Source organism: Nyctereutes procyonoides, unplaced genomic scaffold (genome assembly GCF_905146905.1).
Source record: "Nyctereutes procyonoides isolate TBG_1078 unplaced genomic scaffold, NYPRO_anot_genome, whole genome shotgun sequence".
Classification (NCBI taxonomy): domain Eukaryota; kingdom Metazoa; phylum Chordata; class Mammalia; order Carnivora; family Canidae; genus Nyctereutes; species Nyctereutes procyonoides.
In genome coordinates this window covers 7,417,989-7,437,685 of record NW_026575037.1, presented here as the reverse complement: position 1 = coordinate 7,437,685, position 19,697 = coordinate 7,417,989, and positions in this window count along the sequence as shown.

Here is a 19,697-nt window from a genome sequence, read left to right as displayed (position 1 = left end):
AAGGCGTTCTTTTCCAAAGTAAGTCTACAAACATTGGGATTTCCTACCTAAGGCTGTTTTCATTGGAGAGAGCTTTCATAGGGTGAAAAGTTTAAACAGTAGGAAGCGATGCAAAATAAGAGTTTCAAGTCTCAGAATCATATCCTTTGTTTTTCTTTTCTTGGTGTGAGTGACTTCTATAATAAGTCACTTTTCTTACTGTGAGTGACATTATTTTATGACTTAGTGACTCATTTGGCCTCTTCGTGCCTCAGTTTACAAACCCAACTTAGAAGATGATACTGCTATTATTTAGACTTATGCCTTTATTTATTTTTGAGATTCACTCATGGAGAGTAAGTACTAAAAAGCTGTATTTAAAAAAGATGTGGATTTGTTGCTGTAAACAAGTTCCACTTATAAGAAATCCTTAGAGGATTTCTCCACGAATGTCTTCTGAGAAAGAAATCCAAAGGATGAGGTGAAAGAAGAAGAAATGGCCAGTTCTCAGGGACTGCTGACATTCAGGAATGTGGCCCTAGAATACTCAGGAGGAGTGGGGATGCCTGACTCTCCTTCAGTGGGGATTGTACAGGGATGTGATGTTAGAGCTCCAGAAACCTCTTCTCCTTGGGTCTCATGTCAAAGCCAGACCTGGTTATCTTTTTGGAGCAAAATAGTGAGCTTTGGGATGCAAAGAGAAAAGATGAGAAGCACCCAGGGCTTGCTGTCTTTAAGCTGCATCTGGTCACTTTCTTTGGAAAAGGAAATGGCCCTGGCACATGGAGAGAAAGGAGATGTTAGGCGCACACCCAGGTGAAGTGAGGACTGCATTTTCACCAGGAGTTGAGATCACAAAATCACAAACCCAAAGTCTTCAAAAGTGCTGAACGTAGAAAACTGCCAACCAAGAATACCCTATCTGGCTGGCATAGTTGTCTTTCAAAATGGAAGGAGAGTGCTTCCTGAACAAGCAGAGGCTGTTCAGGCCTCTGAACAGGTTGGCCTGTTAAGAAATGGTAAAAGGACTGGGATCCCTGTGTGGCGCAGCGGTTTGGCGCCTGCCTTTGGCCCAGGGCACGATCCTGGAGACACGGGATCGAATCCCACATCGGGCTCCCCGTGCATGGAGCCTGCTTCTCCCTCTGCCTGTGTCTCTGCCTCTCTCTCTCTGTGACTATCATAAGTTAAAAAAAAAAAAAAGAAAGAAAGAAATGGTAAAAGGACTTCTTCAAGCTGAAATGAAAGGACACCTGATTAGATTTACATTTTCAAGGATGCCTGGGTGGCTCAGTGGTTGAGCCTCTGCCTTCAGCTCAAGTCATGATCCTGGTGTCCTGGGATCGTGTCCCACATCAGGCTCCCCACAGGAGCCTGCTTCTCCCTCTGCCTATGTCTCTACCTCTCTCTGTGTGTCTCTCATGAATAAATAAATAAATAAATAAATAAATAAATAAATAAATAAATGAATAAATAAATCTGAAAAAAAGATTTACACTTTCACATGTTTTCCTGTTACTAACCAGGAAATGTCAATACATAGGTTAAATTCACGATACTTTAATATTGTGCTGGTGGTGGGTAAATCACACAACTCCAGTATGTAAGTTAAAAGTACTAAAAACAGCTATAACTGAAATAATTTGTTAACAGGTCCATAAAATAAAAGTATATAAAGTATGACATCAAACACAAAACATGGTGGGGGAGGGTAATAATGTAAAACATTCTAGTATGCATTCGGAGTTGTTTTCTCAGCTTAAAACAAATTAAATAAAACACCTGATATTGAAGAAATCCTTAGAAAAGGCAAAACTATAGAGACAAGAAGCACTTTAATGGTCGCCTGGGGCTCCAGGTGTGAGTGGCAAGGTGCTGCCAAAGGGAATAAGAGAACTTTCTGAGGGGATGGAAGTGTTCTCAGACAGGGTTGGGATGGTTGCACAGCACACCTGCATAGATGAACTGAAAGCCATTGAACTCCGTACTGCCCGTGGTATCCAAGTTATACCTCCATAAGAGGTAATTTCTTTGTGACTCCCACTTCCCTTGGAGTGAAGGCAGAGTTTTCACTGTGCCCCAAAGGGCTGGCCTTCGCTGGCCTCTCTTTGCCTCTCTGATCTTACTTATTTTCCCTCACTTCATCTACTCCAATCATATGGACCTCATTGCTGCTCCTTCACCACACCAGGCCTCTCCTACCTCAGGGCCTTTGCACTGACTGTTCCTTTAATGTCAAATACTCTTTCCCATGTACCAGCGTGAATTTCACACATCCTTCAGGTCCTTGTTCACATGTTACTTTCTCAGAGAAGTCTTCCTAGACCACCCTTTGTAAATTGCAACCCTCCTACCCATTGGCCTTCACTTCCTATCCTCTTCCTCAACTTTCTTTCTTGCCATGGCACTCATTGCCATCTGACCTGCTATATATTTTTCTTATTCATCTTGTTCATTGTTCATTCCTGTTCCTCTCCCCCTACTGGACCTTTGCCTTTTATTAGAACTGAGCTCCACGAGGACAGAGCCTCTGTTCTTTCATAACTGTACTCCAGCCATAACACAGGCTTAAAAGGTAGAGGGCTTCAATACACATTAGTTGAAGGAATGAAGGTCAAAGTGTGGCCCATGTCTGAGCCGCTGGGTGGGTAATCTGGCTAATGGAGGAGCAAGCTGGCTGGACATGAGATTGGGCCAAGGATCCTGCTCTGTGCCAGGTCTCTCTCATGTACAATCCCCAGGAACATCTGTTAAGAGGACTATGAGGGCTGGGCAGGGGCTAGAAGAAGCAAGATTTAACAGCAGAACCTTAATCACTGCTGGCATCCACCGTCCACATCAGGGAAGTCCACAGCCTAACCTCTGTTTCAAGATCCATTCATTCCACAAACACTGAGCTCTTGTTTTGTACTTGGCCCTGAGCTGGGTAGTGCTGGGAACACTGTGATGAACACTCTATCCTGCTGGGACTCCCTGTCTTGTGGGGAAGACAAACTGGTCCCCACATAGTGACAATCCCAAGTGTGCAGAGCTGGAATAGAGGAGCCCAAAGGGCTATGGGAGACCAAAGCGGGTACCTGGCCCAGTCTAAGAAAGTCAGAGAGGAGTTTCTGGGGGGAGAGAACTCAGATCTATAGGGTTAATAAGGATCAACGAAATGAAGAAGGGAGAAAAGGCCACACGAGGAAAGAGTAAGGTACATTCCTGGAAATGAAAGAAGTTCAGAATAGCTGCTTCTCCTCTAGTCCAATGGATCTGAAGCAGGGATGATTTGGCCCCCCAGGGGGCAGACCTTTGGCAATGCCTGGAGACATGTTCTGTTGTCACAACTGGAGAGAGGTATGTGTGCTATTGACATCTGGTATGCAGAGGCCAGGGGAGCTACCTCACATCTGATAGTACATAAGACAACCCCCTCTCCCAATGGAGAATTATCCAACTCCAAATGCCAATAGTACCAAAACTGAGAAATTTCATTCTGACTGTAAAGAGATCACACAGGCCTTGATCTGCTAAAGAATCTCTACTTTATCCTAAGGACCCGGGATGAGCTTGAAATGTTTAAAGCAGAGATGGGTTTGTTTAAAAGCTCAGGGCCATCAGGTCAGCCTGACCCCTAGTCACCCCAATACCCTCCCACACCCTGCCCCAACACATGATAATTTAATAATCAACAGAAACTCGGAGGGAGAAATATTTCCTTTCAGCAAGACAGTGAGATTTCTTTTTTTTTTTTTTAAAGATTTTATTTATTTATTCATGAGAAACAGAGAGACAGAGACACAGACAGAGGGAGAAGCAGGCTCCACTTAGGGAGTCCGACATGGGACTCGATCCCAGGTCTCCAGGATCATGCCCTGGGCCAAAGGTGGTGCTAAACCGCTGAGCCACCCAGGCTGCCCTCTGAAGACATTTCTTGAGCTGCCTCCAGGCCAGGCCCAGGTTGGGGTGGTAAAAAGGTTCAGACTGGTTCTACCAAACCAATCTCATCCAAGTGTCCTCTTCAGGTGACATTATTTGCCCCTCGTCTGGGCTCCTTCAGTCGTTGGCACAGACTTTTTCCACCATCCCAGTTACCTAGGATTGTAACTCTGTTTGCACATCAATCTCCTGTTCCACTCCACTGAAGACAGGGACCAGGCTGGAGTCACCTTTGTGACCCACCCCTGGGCTGGCCCTCCTGGCCAAGCCCTCCAGTTACCACTGGAGAAATCATACCCCAAAGAGAAAAAGAAGGTGCCCAAAGTCTCACAAAGAGAGACTCCCTACCTACTTCTTCTCCCCTGTACTGGCTCCCACATGGCAGTGACATCCCAGGGAAATGGCTCCACCACATTCCTCTCACTCTATCAACTGCCTGAAACATGGCCGTCTGAACTGCCTGGCATGCCCTGCAGCTGCAGTTCAGTGGAGGAGGCACTGGGTCAGAAGTCATCAGCACTGGACTAACTGCCCCGGAAGACTAGTTTATGCTAAAAGCATGCCCATTCCAGTTTTGACCACCCTGCGTCAGCAATGTCTGGCAACTTCTATATGAGATGGACCTCAGACCTACCTGGGGTGACCTTCTGGAAGCACTTTGCTGTAGTCTCCCAGTTCCTTGACTTCCATCCGTCCATCGGCCTCCACAGGCCATGCCCTTAATTACTACAACTGCCTGACTTTTCCAGACCCAGAAAACCCTAGTTAATCATTGCCTTCACTGCAGGCACTGTGAGAGAGACCTAAGAGTGGTCTCTAGAACTGGAATCCAGGAGTCAGGAACCGGGACATTTGGGCACAAGTCTGCGCCCCTCTGGACCACTGTCTCCCAGGCTCAGCAAAGAGCCTGGTGGTCTCAGGCATGAAGGTGCCCTTCTTGTGACAGCATGAGCAACTAGGGCTAGCTGTCGGTATGAAAAGTCTCTCTGGGCAAGGGCCCCCAGTACCCTGGATTCTTCAAAAGGAGGCAGGATACCTATCCTGGGAGGCCATGCCTTCTCATCCCCCGGCCCCCAGGAGGGAAGAACCCCCCAGGTCCACCTCTTTCTTGGCACCTGCCCAGAGCTGTTTCTCTGGCTGCCTCCTGCACCACCGCTGTCCTCTAGATTTTTCAATATATTACTTTTAATGAAGCTGAGACCCTCACTGTCCCTTGAAACATCACAGAACAGTGGGCAACGCCGTTCTAATTTTTCAAATCTCTCAAAATCAATAGAAAACCACACATAAGACTAAATCTCTAGATAATAACATTAAACATTAACTTTCTTGGTTGGACACTTTTCCATATTATCTACTAAAAACAATCCACATTAAAAATATTTTTTTTCATTTATTAAACTTGTGAGACACAATTCATTAAAAATGAACTCTAAACTTAAAAGTGACTCCTTGAAGCATAGATTTGGCAATAGATAACTTTTTAGAAGGTCCTGGCCAGTATCCTGATCTAAAATGTAACTCTCTCTTTGTCATCTACTATTAATAAAGCACCTGATAAATCATTCCCATTTGAACCCCACACTGCCACGCAAAAAAATCAAAATAGACTTTTTTTTTTCATTTGAAAAACTGAGAAATTGAGATTATGAAGAAAATGCCACCTGTTCAGTCAAGTCATAATGATGGAGCTAGAAGTTCAATCTAGTTTTCTCACCTTTAGGTTTTATTAACAAAATAAAATAGATAAGATCTTAGTTCTGCAGCCAGAAGAAAATGGGTTAAAATACTGGCTGTGCCATTACCTGCTGGAGGGTACTGGACAAGTTAGGTAATCCCTTTATCAGTCATTTTCTTTATCTTTAAAACGGGGATAGCAATCGTGTCCATGTCAGTATTGGTATAAGAATTAAATAATGACCGAAGCAAAGTACTTAATATAGTCCCTGGCTTGTAATAAGCACTCAGTAAATGTTTGCAAATGTAATCAGCCTTGTCTTTTCTCCTCAATAGAGGGAGCCTCAGGGAAGTGGTAAAAGCTTGGCTTTGGTATCAAACAGATGCTACCTGATTTCTGTTTTATCACATGACCTGTAAAGGCATTACTTACCTGTAACCCGTTGGCCAGTTTTGTTATGTGTGGAGCCTTAAGGAATATTCTGAAGATTAAAGCTCTGATCTACAGAAGGGGACATTTAATAAATGTGCAATTTCTTTTATTCTACCTTGAAACTTCTGGAAAAAAAAGTTTATGTACTAAGTACTTATTTCATCCTATGCATTTTGCCCTAGTGCTTACGTAAACCATCGTATTGAACACTGTATCACCAGCACCTAGGACAGTGCCTGCATCTTAGTAGGCACCCAACAGATACATGTTGAACTATGCATTTCATGCAATGGGAGACAGAATTCTCTGCAGCTTAGGATGGCCAGAGAAGACTCCATGAAGGAAATAGAATTTAAGTGAATCTTGAATAATATTTGGAAAAGATGGTCACCATATAAGAACAGAGAATGATAGTTGGGTGACTTGCTCCTGAGACCAGCAGCCCACAAAACCTAAACTTCAATTATGGGGAGGAATGATGACCCTTGCAGAAGTCCTAGAGATGATCTCTCTCTCTCTCTCTCTCTCTCTCTCTCTCTCTAAGATTTTATTTATTTATTCATGACAGACACACACACAGAGAGAGAGAGAGAGAGAGAGAGAGAGAGAGAGGCAGAGACAGAGGCAGAGGGAGAAGCAGGCTCCATGCAGGGAGCCCAACTTGGGACTCGATCCCAGCATCTCCAGGACCATACCCCGGGCTGAAGGCAGTGCCAAACCACTGGGCCATCGGGGCTGCCCATCTCTCTCTCTCTCTTTTTTAAGATTTATGTCTTTATTTGTGTGTGTATGAAAAAGGGAGAAAGAGGGCTGAGGGGCAGAGAAGAGGGAGAGAGAGAATCTCAAGCAGACTCCCCGCTGAGCATGGAGCCAGATGTGGGGCTCAATCGTAGGACCCTAAGATCACCACCTGTGCTGAAATCAAGAGTTGGACGCTTAACCAACTGAGCCACCCAGGCACCCGAGAGATAATATCTTTCAAATCTGATACAGGATATATTCAGCATTCCAGGCAGGAGCAATACAAATCCTAGAAAGATCATAGGGAAAAATGAGTGCAGATTGGTAATTTTGGAAATGGAAAAAAGTTAAAGTTATCTTTTCCATCTTTCAAAAGCAGTGGTAGAATGGTTCGTTGGGCTGTGTTCACAATTCTGATTTAATTTCAAAAAACCAGTTTCTCCTTCATATACTTTCCTTTGACTCTAATTTTTCTTTTTTTTAAAAGATTTTATTTATTTATTCATGATAGACAGAGAGAGAGAGAGGCAGAGACACAGGCAGAGGGAGAAGCAGGTTCCATGCAGGGAGCTGATGTGGGACTCGATTCCCAGTCTCCAGGAGCGCACCCCGGGCCAAAGGCAGGCGCCATACCGCTGCGCCACCCAGGGATCCCCAACTCTAATTTTTCTATATGACTATAATCATCCCATTAATGTTAATGAATATTCTAGGCATACATAAAAAGGAGCTCTGGGAGCATTGCTATCTTGTAACTACGGGTTGCAACTTTGTTAGGAGGTAAAGTTTTGTTTTAATAATTGGAAAATATTCAAAGGTATTGGGCTCCTACCTGAGGTGGGGGAAAGACAGCTTCAGAAAGTTCATTGAGTTTTCTTCTGCATGGCACCCTTGATTTTGGGTGCCAAGTTATCTCACTGCTAGAGGTAGGCTGTGTTAGGTAAGAGTTCAAAGTGCTAAGGACATGGAAACTATATCAACAGAGGTTTTTGAGAGGCATAGGTACATGCATCTTGGTTTTGAAATTTCCTTTTGAGGCAACCCTGGACTGTGTTAGAAGACTGTCACTGATTTCTCTGTTGAGGTTGGAGACTCATGCTCTTTTCCCCTTTTCTGAGTCTCCTGGACACACTCCATCTGTATCTGTATCTGCTCTTTCTGTAGCTTTGATAAACTCTGCTTTCACCTCCACCTCCACCCCCTCAAAGAAAAGAACAGAATAATGAGGTTAATCTGAGAACTCCACATTACATTTTGACTGCTTACTCGAAAGACCTTTACCTATTTATTAACTTGTTCATGTCTTTATTTCATTTGTAAAAAACATCTCATTCCCATTCCTATTGACCATAATCTGGAGCTTGTCACCATCCAGAACTGCTATACTTAAAGTCTTCAGTTTTGTCAATCTACTCCCTGGCCCTGTAATTACCCCTCATCATCTGTTCTACAAAGCCCACACAGTTTGTAATTCCAGGACACTTCTCCTTTATCTTCACCTATCAATGTTGTCAATAACTCACAGCCTTCCCCTCCAGCCATGATTCCATGCTTCACATTCTAACCTCTCCTCTCCCCAACAATCTAGATTCCAATCTGCTGCCACCACTGCCTCGTAAAACACCAGACATAGAAGAATCTAGTGTTTCCAGCACTGCACCAACAAAGTAAACTTCTACCCAGTGCCTCCCCGATTTCTCCTCTATTCTTAAAACACTTAGTCCTTAAGAAAATGTAGCTATTAGGGACGCCTGGGTGGCTCAGTGGTTGAGCGCCTGCCTTTGGCTCAGGGCGTGATCCTGGGGTTCCAGGATCGAGTTCCACATCGGGCTCCCTGCACGGAGCCTGCTTCTGCCTCTGCCTGTGTCTCTGCCTCTCTCTGTGTGTCTCTCATGAATAAATAAATAAAATCTTAAAAAAATAAAAAAGAAAATGTAGCCATCAAATAAAAGTCCTCTCTCCACATCTGTCTCTCAATCTAAAGATTCACTTGCTTCCAAACTCACTATTCTCTTATTCCTCCTCTTTTATTTATTTTTTTTATTTTTTATTTATTTATGATAGTCACACAGAGAGAGAGAGAGACAGACAGACAGACAGACAGAGACACAGGCAGAGAAGGAAGCAGGCTCCATGCACCGGGAGCCCAACATGGGATTTGATCCCGGGTCTCCAGGATCGCGCGCTGGGCCAAAGGCAGGTGCCAAACCCCTGCGCCACCCAGGGATCCCATTTCTCCTCTTTTAAAAGAAGGGGTGTCCCTGCTCCTAAAGTTAATCTCTGCCTGAGCTCTTGCGTTTCTATTTCAGCCAATCTCTCAAGGCCTTTACCTATTAGTAAGCCCATCTCCCTCCCGAATTCTCAAATCTATATTTTTCCCCCTTCCTATCAGCATTAAGGTTGCTTGAGTCTCTCCTATCTTAAGAACAACAAAAACTCCCCCCAACTCCACATTGGCCTCCTTCTACTATCATCTTCCTTTCCCATCCGGAACACCTACTCAAAAGGGTTATCTACTCTCACCTCACTTTCCAACAACCCCTCACTCTTCATACTTTTCTATATTGTTTCTGCCTTTACAAGTCTATTACAATAGACGTTCCCACTAATGATTACAGTGATTTCTTAGAGTTAAATCCAATGGATCATTATTAGTCCTTGTAACTCTCTGTAGAACTTGGCATCATTCTTCTGTTCCTTTCTCCAAGAATCTTTCCTTGGCCTCTGTGACATCATACTCCTCTGCTTTCTTTTGGTACTTTCTCTATTTTTCCTTGCTAACCCCTTTTACTCAGATTTTTCTTGCTAGCTTGTCTTCCTTTGTCTGTTTCTTAAACAATGATGTCTCTATGGGCCTGATTCATCGTCAGCCCTCTTCTCTTTATTACAGACACTCTTGCCAGTCAATCCCATTAGTTTCCATGGTTCAACTTTCTACCCATAGGTTGATAACTCCCGAATGTATATTTCCATTCCAGTGGCTCTTCTGAGTAACAGGTTCATACTTGCAACTCCTCTTGGACAGGTATGTCTGCCTTAGTTTGCAGAACTATTGAAAACTATTTTGTAGTTGTTATGGTGATGGTAGAAAGGGACTGTGGAGACCATGGTGCTGGTGTGGTAATCTGTAATTGAGAACATTTAGTAAATTAGACCTTTTGAGCTAATGTGCCCTAGATAAATTGCTGTGATAGGAAAGAGTTGGAGACCTATTAAATCTTGATCCCCTACCCCTAGGGATGTTAGGTGTGATATTAGGCCAATTTCTCTAAACCTAACAAAATACTATATACTGGTTGGTTTAAATTACATAATTTATTTTTTCACAGTTGTGGAAGCTAGAAGTAGTGGAGGCTCCTCCAGATCAGGGTGCCAGTGTGGTTGCGTTCTGATGAGGCCCTCTTGCTGATTTACTGAAGGTCATGTATCTTTTTTTTTCTTTTTTTTAATAAATTTATTTTTTATTGGTGTTCAATTTGTCAACATACAGAATAACACCCAGTGCTCATCCCGTCAAGTGCCCATCTCAGTGCCTGCCACCGAGTCACCCCCACCCCCCACCCACCTCCCCTTTCACCACCCCTAGTTCGTTTCTCAGAGTTAGGAGTCTTCCATGTTCTGTCTCCCTTTCTGATATTTCCCACTCATTTTTTCTCCTTTCCCCTTTATTCCCTTTCACTATTATTTATATTCCCCAAATGAATGAGACCATATAATTTTTGTCCTCCGATTGACTTACTTCACTCAGCATAATACCCTCCAGTTCCATCCACGTCGAAGCAAATGGTGGGTATTTGTCGTTTCTAATGACTGAGTAATATTCCATTGTATACACAAACCACATCTTCTTTATCCATTCATCTTTCGATGAAGGTCATGTATCTATCCTCACATGATGGTGGGCTGGGGCGGGGTGAGGAGAGAAAGTTTTTATCTTCCTCTTCCTATAAGGCTACAGTCCTATCAGATAGGACCCTACCCCTTATGATCTCATTTAACTTTAAATATCTTCACAAAATCTCTATCCCCAGAAACAGTCATGTCAGAGGTTAGAGCTTCAACAGGGACATAATTCGGTCCAAGATTGAACTCAACTTCATACTAAAACCAGCTCCATTTGCTGTGTTCTCAATTTTAGGGAGTAGCACCTGAGACAGTATAACACACCCAAGTACTAGTAAAGAAAACAGATGCTACAGCCAATCTTCTTGGGCTCAATTCCAGGTTCTAATCTTTCACTGATAATTTGTCCTTGGGATCCACCTCTGTCATCTGTAGATGGGTTTATTATGTAGTATCTATCTCATAGAAATGTTGTTAGAATTAAATGAGTTGATACAATTCTTGAGACGGTGGCATGCCCATAGATAAGAGTATTAAAACAGTGTTTAATAAACATCAGCTGTTCTTATTATCATCCACCTAATTGATTAAACCAAAAGCCTGCAAGCCATCCTTGACCCTCACCTTTTGCCCTCCTTACCTTTTAAGTAAAATTATTTACTTAATTTCCAGGTTCTACATTCCTCCATTCCTTAATCTTTTCCCCAAGCCAGTAACCATAATTCTGAATTGCTAGAATATGTTAACCAATCTCCCTTGCTGTTTTTCTGCCTTCCTTCTGATTTATTCTGTCCCCACATCTAATAGTGGTTTTCCAAAGATGTGAATTTCATGTCAGTTCTATGCCTAAATCCATTCAATGGCTACCTATCATCTTTATAATGGTTTACAAGGCCCTTTGTGATCTTTCCATGGTCGCTTTGTATCCTCATTTTCCTCCCTCACAAATTTTCACTCCGTGTGGTAGCCACACCAGCTCTGTGCTTCAAGGTGGTGCTTTCCAAGAAACTTTTCTACTTCATAACACACACAAAGTCATAATACATATACTGCACATGAGGAGAAATCAACAAGGTTGCTTATGTTGAACAAAAACTTGGGACGCCTGGGTGGCTCAGTGGTTGAGCATCCACCTTCGGCTCAGGGTGTGATCCCAGGATCTGAGATGAAGTCCCACATCGGGCTCCCTGCCTGGAGCCTGCTTCTCCCTCTGCCTATGTCTCTGTCTCTCTCTGTGTGTCTCTGGTGAATAAATAAATATATCTTAAAAAAAAAAAAAGAACAAAAACTCAACTGAAGAAATTTGGAGATCTAATTGACTTTTACTAAGCAATTTGTGAATCAGGCAGCATTTTGTCTAGCAAGTAGAGGGGAGCTCCAAGGAGTTGTAAAAATGGAAGGTTATTGGGGATCCCTGGGTGGCTCAGCAGTTTAGCGCCTGCCTTTGGCCCAGGGGCGGTCCTGGAGACCCAGGATCAAGTCCCGCATTGGGCTCCCGGCATGGAGCCTACTTATGTCTCTGCCTGTGTCTCTGCCTCTCTCTCTATCATAAATAAATTTTAAAAATCTTAAAAAAACAACAACAAAAAAAGGAAGGTTCTTGTATGAAGGACTTTGAGGCAAGAAAGATATGAGCCAAAAAAGCAAGGTCGCCTTCCTCTAGGAGGAAGGATAGAGGATTTTATAAGATGGATTATGTCATCTTCCTTGGAGGAATAGAAAGGGCACCTATGACAGATTACTTTACTGGTGCTGATCAGAAAATTCCTGACTGATTAAGACTTACATTTCTGGGGGAGCTTGACAAGGCAATTGGGTTAGGTATTAAGCCCTGGTGTGATGACTTGGCCTAAGAATGACATTTTGGGCCTGTGATTTTCTTTTTAATATTGTGTCTAGGGGCAATTGGCCCCGATTGCATCTAGCCCCCTCTCCCATCAAGAGTTGGTAAATCAAGATTCAAATATATCTGTAACTCACATCATAACACTAGATCTAGGGCACATTAGCTTGAAACCTCCGAATAATACACCAGATGTTCTGAATTACCAATTATCACACTAGTATCATGATCTCTTCCGCCCGTTTCTACAATCAGCATAACCATGACCAAAGCTCCTCTAAAATTCAAGCCAATCCTTCACATTTCAGTTTATAGATCACTTACTCTAGAAGACTTCATGTTATTATCCATTGGTCCGGGTCCAATGTTTTTCTTTCTTTTTTTTTTTTTTTCAATGTTTTTCTTATGTATTCCAAATAGGCGGCTTAGCGCCGCCTGCCTTCGGCCCAGACTGTGATCCTGGAGACCAGGGATCGAGTCCCATATCGGGCTCCCTGCATGGAGCCTGCTTCTCCCTCTGCCTGTGTGTCTCTCTCTCTCTCTCTGTCTCTCACGAATAAATAATTTTTTTAAAAATGTGCAAATAGCAGCTTGTAACTCCCCTTTTGCTTACATAAAAATATGCTCTTGGGGAACATGCTGTGTATATCGATAATGCAGTAATAGATAAATGCCTAGAATCTAGTGGGAGCATAGAAAAATCTGCAAAGTGTACAAGAATCCAGTGTTAATGTAAAGTTAATTCTCAATAGTACCTAAAAATTCTGACCAGTGTTGTCACTTCCTGTACTTAATTAGGTAGATTCTTCATTGACATACTTAAACACTTTTTACATAGTAAACCAACTTCATTTTTAGCTAATGCAATTGCCTACCTTAAGTACCAGTATAAACTAGCAAGATAATCACTTTCCTTTAATAATCAGGAAGATGTAGCTTTGGATATGCCTGGCTTTTGGCAGCAGCACCAGAGTAAATCTAACTAAATGGTAGATATTTACATGCAGGTTCATTTTGGGGGAAAATCTTTAAATGCTCTCAAACATCAGAATCTCCATATATAAATGGAAATTCCACTAAACCTTCCAGAAACAATGTGTATTAAATGCATGATTAATTTGTCCTTTTGGATTTTTGACTCAAGTCTATTTCCAGCTGTGTGAATAATTGAGAATTAACTTGACATTTTAACATCTCTATTCTTGGAAATAACAGCAGTTCCACTAATTCCTTAGTGCTTATTAAAGATAAACTCAAAAAAAAAAGATAAACTCAGTTTATTTCACTTTTAATATCCTGTTAACATCTTTGGGACTGATTATATATATACATATATATACACAGAAACACAAATTAATCCCTGTTCTTCCTTTAAGATAATTTATCTGATTTTGAATTATTATGTATTTTTAAGCAAAACTTTTTACATAAGAAAAACATAACAGATATGAGAAAAGTGACTAGGGGTTTGGGGGTTTTCTACTAATACAAATCAAAACCATATCATTAACTGACCTACTCATTACACAAATAATGCAAAGGGGAATTTAGGAAAATTGATTAGGTAAGAAATTAAAACCAGCTGACTAGTTAACAAAGTAGCTTTGAAACCCATTATTATGTTTGTGTGTGATCCTTTAAAGAAGAGGAAGTTAACCACATGACATTTTGAGGTTCTCCCAAAATTGTATTGCTATTCATCTCCTGTTAGCCGCCTTTTTGCTAACACAGTCATAGCACCCCAATCATCAAATGAAAAACAATATCCCTTGGCTCTACTTCCTTCTCTGGCCACCAGCTTATTTTCCTTTTTGCCTTAGCCAACCTTAGTTAGATGTCAACATTTCCTTTCCTTGTATATTTCCTTAACTTCTCTTTACTCTTCCACATTGAAGTCTGCCTTCCATTTATCTTTCTGCTGAAACTATGTTCACTGATATAACTGATAACCTTTTATTAGTATTATCTAGGGAGATTATCTCAACCCTCTGTGTGCTCTAGGCAGTACTTGATAACTACTGAGTACATGACGGCATCTCTTCTTCCTTCTTTTGCTCATGAAATGGTAAAACCAAGACAGCGCATCTGGGTTCAGGCCCATCCAAGGATGATGGGATAAACAGTTGCTGGCCAAACAGCACATGAACGGACCGAGGACTGCAGGGCAGTCTGTGGTCAGTGTAGCTGTGCCAGCCACAGCCATAGTCTCTTTCTCAGACTGAGCTCAAGTTCCCAAAGAGAGCTGAAAAAAAAGAAAGAGGACCTGACAAAGGGAAAGGGATTGAAAAAAAACTGAACACGTATGTATAATTTGTAAGGTCATTCTCTGCTCTATTTGTAAGACTAGACTGTGAGCCAGGGTATGCTCATGCTTCTGAGGAATGCCACCAGGCTACAGTAGAAGCCCCCATGGTAGCCATCAGAAAATCATGGGAATCATCGAGAAGTTATACTACCTATGGCTGAAAACATCTATTATCTTATGGGCTCTAGAAGCAATAATGAAACTTGATCCAGGAAGGTCTTGGAAAAAGACTGAAAGAGTATCAGGACTGCAGCCAATTGGCAGGTATCCACAATTGACCTTTATCTTGTTTGGCCTCTCTTCAAGAGAACTCTTCCCTCACCTCCAATCTACATGGTATTCCCTGTCTTAATGTTGCAATAGTGTATAGTTGCTTTCCCTCCAGTATGATATCATTCATAAATAGCTTCAGCATATAAGTTTTTTATTTTCTATCTTATCTTAATTCCAATATAGTTAACACAGTGTTATATTAGTTTCAGGTGTACAATATAGTGATTCAACACTTCCATACAACACCCAGAGTTAATCATGACAAATGCCTTCCTTAATACCCATCACCTGCATCTACCCTACCACCACCTGGCTTCCGTCTGGTAGCTATCAGTTTGTTCCTTATAGTTAAGAATCTGCTTCTTGGTTTCTCTCTCTTTCTTTTTTTTTTCTTTTGCTCATTTATTTTATTTCTAAGTTCCATATATGGTAAGCCCACAATGCCATTGGAAATGTGGTATAGAGTACTGGCATAGAGTCTAATTCTGGACCCATGACACTAAAGTTCAAATCCCAGCTGTACCTTTTTTTTTTTTTTCCAGCTGTACCTTTTACTGTCTGCGTGTCCTTGGGCAAATTACTCAAATTCTCTGTGCTTTAGTTTCCCCGTCTGTTTAAAATTAGGGCCACAGAGGGATGCCTGGGCGGCTCAGTCAGCTGAGCATCTGAGTCTTAATCCCAGGGTCCTGAGTTCAAGCCCCATGTCGACTCCATGCTGGGCATGGGGCCTCCTTAAAAATAAATAAATAAAATTGGAACTGTAGAATTGTTGTGCAAGATAAATAAGCTAATTCTTAGAGAATGCCAGTAGAGATGTTAATTAAAAATTGCTCCTGTTAGGAGACACTCTCAAGATTTTTTCCAGTGTTGAATACTCAGCATAGGTAAGTCTGACCAATGTTGTTTTCTTCGCAGTTGGCAAGTTGATATGTATGTATTTAAATAAACGCTGACATTTCCAACCAAATTTATCATTTTTATTGTTGTAATTTATTGAATTCCAATTAAAGCTATTAAGCTTACTCTAAACAAAGAGAAGCAGCAGAAGGAAATCACCTAAGGATTAAACTAGCATTGCATGTATATCTACTCACCCACTCACTAGGAGGCTAGTCTTTGCTTCTAGCAACTGATGTTTTTTTCCTATTCTTGAAATTGATATTTTGGTCTTTGGGGAATTGGATACTTGTAGGTTCTTGCATCCCAGTTTCATTCAGACTGCTCCAGATCTGGTGGTTTTGTTGTTTTATGATCTCCTCTAATGTGCCAGGTGGGTGAACAGGTCTCTGTTACCTTGAGGGACTAAACATAGATGATAGATAGATGGATAGATAGATAGATAGATAATAGATAGATAGGGTTTCAGCTCTATTATTGAACTAACCTATTTATGACAGTTAAATGCATTTCCCCTTTTCCCTTTCCCACATAGCTTTCCAACCTAAATGTCGAGGGCAAAAATTCTCCTTAGACCCCCTGTTGACTGGGTTGTTTCCACCCTTGGTCTTCTGTATAATTTCTCCCTGCTATATGCATGCTGCAGTGGCCGGTCCCTGCACCTCAGTACAGGCAGAGTTTCTAGGGGTCATCTGGGAGTGCAGTGAAGACCTCCTCTGACGTGTAAAAAGTGAGGATGGGGTGACCCGCTATCATTTCCCCTTATGATGATCTCTGACTTAACACATGTGCATGAGTCATCTATGGCCCACAATATGTACTTTCTCCAAAGCTGCTTCATGTATTTTAGAGCATGACACATACTCTATCTTTTGTAACTGCCTTAAAATGTTATTTATATTACAATCTCATAGGAGAATTGCCACAAAACACAAAACCAAAAATAGAATAGAGGTGACACAATGACAATCCCTTTACATGATAAAGGGAGTGCATGCTCACCAATGCCATTCCTAACTCAGAGAGGCACCAGAAGTTGGTAGTTAGGAATTTCTTGCTGATTACTTAAGGCTGGTTGCAGCCAGAACTCCGACCTGATGAACTGCATCTTGTCCTATCTTGCTTTTCATGGCTGTGGATAAATATTCTATCCTGAAGACTCTTAGAAACCATATAACTGGGGAGCCTTGGTGGTTCAGTTCATTGACCGTCTGTCTTTGGCTCAGGTCATGATCCTACGGTCCTGAGATCAAGCCCTGCATTGGGCTCCCTGCTCAGCAAGGAGTCTGCTTTTCCCTTTCCCACTCCTTCTGTGCTCTGTTGCTCTCCCTCTCAAATAAATAAATAAAATCTTAAAAAAAAAAAAAAGAGAGAAACCATATAACATACTGGAAAGCAGGCTGAGCCTTCATGGTAAAGAACAGGTACGGTGAGGTTCTGCATTTAGGAGCTAGAAAGGAATCTTAACAGTCATCTAATCAAAGTTCTGATTTTTTCAGATACAGAAACAGATCCAGAGAAGATGGAGAGCTACCCAAGAAAAGCATGTAGCCAGTCGGGGACTAGAGGCCTGCTTTCTTCACTGGAAGCTAGAATTTCTCCCACTTTGCCATCTTACTTCCCCCATTCTTTGGAAGAATTCATCATCTGGCTTCACAGTTCTGAGAGGCTGAGTTCTAGGATCAGCAGTCAGGAAATTCAGATTTGCAGCCAGGCTGGCATAGTATAAACTACATGGGTTCTAGAGTAAAACCCCAGCTGCTACTTCTCAGCTGCATCAGCTTTACTAAGTCACTTTCTCACTTTCTCACTTTTTAGTTTCATTATATATCAAACATAGGCATCAGAGAGTTACTATATTATACCCAGCCTTGTATACTCAGTATATCTTTTTGCTCCTTCCCTACATTTGTTTCCCTCCAAGGGCTCCATGTCTTTGTCATGGCTTCTAAGAAAGGAAGGAAGGAAGGAAGGAAGGAAGGAAGGAAGGAAGGAAGGAAGGAAGGAAGGAAGGAAGGAAGGAAGGAAGGAAGGAAGAAGGAAGGTAACTAGCTAAGTATTATGAATACATCATTTTAAAGGTTGCCCTTGAGTGTAAATCTAAGGAGAATTACTTATAATAATTATTCAATAATTACTGCCCGTTGCAACTTTAGGCTGGCAGGGCTGAAAGAAAGCATTTCAGCTTTCTGTTTTACTCAAGATTATACTATTAGTAACCCCGAGTCTATTTACAAAAGGCAACTGGAATGGCGCAGTTATTCAGATAAAAAACCAAGATAAAGACTAAGTTATTTTTCTAATTCTTTTAACTAGAGTCTTTCTTTTGGAAGACCCTATTTCTGTTCTCAGAAAAAAAAAAGCCAACAGTAAACAAGTTGAAACTAGTCTCTCCTTTCTCTCACACGAAAGCATAGAGCACTTGGTCTCTCCTAGTTCTCAGTTTGAAAGGAACTTACAGAATGCAACCTTTACCTTTTCCTGCCCTGTTTCTGCTTTTTACAAGCCCAGCCCACTCCCTGTGCCCTTGAGGTCTTCCTCCCTCTTGCTCAATGAACTGACCTTTCTGTTTTCATCTCCTTTCTTGTCCTTCATCCATAAACATGTTAATCTTTCTCTCAATCTAAAAAAATAAGATAAAATTAGACCCTGCTTTTTCAGTCACACATCATTTATACATTATCCCTCTCGTGTCCTTCACAGACAATTTTTAAAAATACCTGTTTCTACCACTCTGAAGTCCATTATATTCTAATTTCAGCTTCAAAGCCTCTACTAAACTATTCCTGTTAAAATACCAGACACATCACTATTGCCCAAGTCAGTAATTCTCCCCAGTCCACAGTAACTTGGTTTTCTGTTAATGCATTTGATACTGTTCCCTTTTCCTTAATACTTTAAAAAAGCTGGGGATCCCTGGATGGCGCAGCGGTTTAGCGCCTGCCTTTGGCCCAGGGCGCGATCCTGGAGACCAGGGATCGAGTCCCACGTCAGGCTCCCGGTGCATGGAGCCTGCTTCTCCCTCTGCCTGTGTCTCTGCCTCTCTCTCTCTCTCTCTCTCTCTGTGACTATCATAAATAATAATAAAAATTTTTTTAAAAAAATAAAAGTTAAAAAAATACTTTAAAAAAGCTTAAAAACAAAACAAAACAAGAAATAGGCTCTCATTTTGGAAAATTAGAAAGTACAAAGAAGCAAAAAGAAACAAAAATCACCAAGATTCCACGACTTAGGAGGAACAAAAACAGCTGGGTGTGCATCTTTACACTAATAGGTATGCTTAATATGAGCATGCAGGCGTGCACACACACACACACCCCAAGAATATGCTATTTATTGTATTTGAATTTGTTTGGTCATAAATGTAGTGTGAACTTTGTCTTATGTCAAAAGGCATTTTGTCAGTGTTTAGAACTTATTTTTAACTTAACTCAATAAATCCAAGGATATTTCTTTCTTTCTTCTTTTTATTTAGATTTTATTTACTTACTTGAGAGAGAGAGAGAGAGAGAGAGAGAGAGAGCACATGAGCAGGAGGCGAGGCAGAGCCACTGAGCGGGGAGCCCAATGTGGGACTCCAGGACTCTGGGACCATGACCTGAGCCAAAGGCAGATGCTTAACTGACTGAGCCACCCAGGCGTCCCTCTGAGGAATATTTCTTATATATCTTTTCTAACAGTTGAGTATTATGCAAGCAACAAACAAAATAAAGCACATATAGCTATATTAATATTACAATAAGTAAAAATTTAAGCTGAAACATTGCTAGAGATTAAAGAACATC